General features: G+C 40.7%; 1 long non-coding RNA gene across 1 annotated transcript; it reads left to right on the top strand.

Annotated features, from left to right (window-relative positions):
• Nucleotides 1-1,018: 1,018 nt before the first annotated feature.
• Nucleotides 1,019-1,619, top strand: LOC113745385 (uncharacterized). Its single transcript, XR_003462123.1, has 3 exons — nt 1,019-1,144; nt 1,261-1,383; nt 1,476-1,619. It is a non-coding gene; the product is annotated as an uncharacterized LOC113745385 (long non-coding RNA).
• Nucleotides 1,620-2,184: the final 565 nt, after the last annotated feature.

Raw genomic sequence — 2,184 nt, 5'->3', positions numbered from 1 at the left:
AAGCTGACGTTCATAAAAACAGAGCCATCCTCGGAGCCACTCCAACAAACCTTAGTGTTTACTAGACTTTTCATAATTTCGGGAATCTTATTTGGAATATGAATCACTAACTTTCAAATGATACAGTACTGCGGCGGCCATCAATAACATCAACTCAGAGACGCCGTGGTTACAATACATTTACTCTGACTATTAATACTACCCCACTGTGTGAAAACTACTCTGTCAAAGTCAAAGTCTGCATTCAAAGTGTTCCCTCAAGTTTAAAGTACAAAGTATTACAACCAACATGGACTTACATGGAACATTCAAGAAGCTCCTTAACCACTTTTACACTGCTGGATAGTTGCTATTGCAAGATGGGACTTCAAAGATTCGACTTTTCCATCCAAATATTTGCTGCAAACGTGACTAAACTGTTCCGATACATGTGTGAAGCGAGTTTGAATGATGTTTTGGACAGTTTTCTGTTTACACGTGAACAATCCTCAACTGTTCACTTCGTGTTGAACAAAAGTTCAAATTTCTCTGTTTATTTCTGCCATTTGTGTTCGTCTCCAGATAAAGTTTTGGTGTGAGTGATGTGGGATTGTGAGTTGAGAAGACATGCATAAGATGTGAGGACCTAGAGGAGGGCGTACCTCCTCTAAAAACGCTCTCTGTGTGGGAACCTGACAGCCGACCAAAGCTCAGAGTGGATGAGGACCTGTCCACGACCTCTTATCCAGTCACGCTCAGCACTCAAATCCACTCCACCATCATTATTCACCCTCAAACGCTCGTGTGTGTTTCTTTGAAGCCACCACCACTCTGAGACCAGGACTCTGCTGGACTGGATGGACCTGAAAACCCATCTTGTGTGTCCTTCAGGAAGTGACGGGTCCATTGGCGCTTCATGATTTTAAGCAAAAAACATCTCAGCAAAAAGTAAGTTAGTATTCTTTAATTGTTGATAATTATTCATATTTTGTGGAGGAAGATTTTTACTAAACATGAACTTCAATTGTTTTTCTGTCAGGATCCATCAGAGACCAGATTTTGCTGGACCTGGACCTGAACCTGAACCCAGCTGTGTGTCCTTCAAGAGTGACGGGTCCATTGGTCGCTTCATTGATTTTAAGCAAAAACATTTATCAGACAAAAAGTAAGTTATTATTCTTTAATTGCTGATAATTATTCATATTTATATTTTATATTTTCAAAAGTATTTTATGGAGGAAGATTTTTACTAAACATGAACTTCAATTGTTTTTCTGTCAGGATCCATCCGAGACCAGACTCTGCTGGACCTGAACCTGGACCCAGCTGTGTGTCCTTCAAGAGTGACGGGTCCATTGGTCGCTTCATTGATTTTAAAGATGTCGGACCGTCTGCTGCACAGAGGTCAGCTGTTATTAACATTAAAATCTGACTGATTCATGTTTGAACTGTTATTTATCCAGACAAGTTTTTTAAACCTGAATGTTTATTTTCAGCTTCGTTCTTCAAACATTTAGATTCTCACATCTGAAAACTGACCAGCAGAACCAGCAGAACCAGTAGAACCAGAAGAACCAGTAGAAGCAGAAGAACCAGTAGAAGCAGTAGAATCAGTAGAACCAGTAGAACCAGTAGAATCAGTAGAACCAGTAGAACCAGTGGAACCAGTAGAACCAGAAGAACCAGTAGAGCCGTCTTCATCTCTTGGCTTCAGGTCCCAATTTTCTCCACACACCCCGTTCTGACTGTCTGTTTGACTGCTTAGACGAGTATAAAACACAGTGATTTTATTGAGTGTAACATATGCTAGCTTCTACCGAAGGGTAAACCCTGATTCCACTGAGGTTCTCCTCAAATCAATTTTTAGTTTCAGTCAGTGACACAGAATAGCAACATGTCAGTGTGATCAACCGCTTGGACTGAGCTCAAGTTTCTGCTCTGTCTCTCTTGTCTCTTGTTTTGTTCAATCGACCGCCAGTCTTTTGGTTCCCTTTTTTTTCACATGCAAACTGTCTTACAGTTGATTCACAGTATTCTGCTGATGGTACAGGCGAAGGAAAACCAAGCAGAAACATTGTTTTGTCAAATGTATCCAGACATATGTTTCTTTTTTTTTGTGTTCTGGCTGCCACTGCCGCTAGATCCTGTTGTCTTTGTGTTTCTATCCGGTTCTATTTGGTTGGGATACATGTAAACAGTGAGTCT

This window comes from Larimichthys crocea, unplaced genomic scaffold, assembly GCF_000972845.2.
Source record: "Larimichthys crocea isolate SSNF unplaced genomic scaffold, L_crocea_2.0 scaffold70756, whole genome shotgun sequence".
NCBI classification, from domain to species: domain Eukaryota; kingdom Metazoa; phylum Chordata; class Actinopteri; family Sciaenidae; genus Larimichthys; species Larimichthys crocea.
The sequence above is the reverse complement of the archived record's forward strand: the minus strand, read 5'-3'. Positions and strand labels throughout refer to the sequence as shown.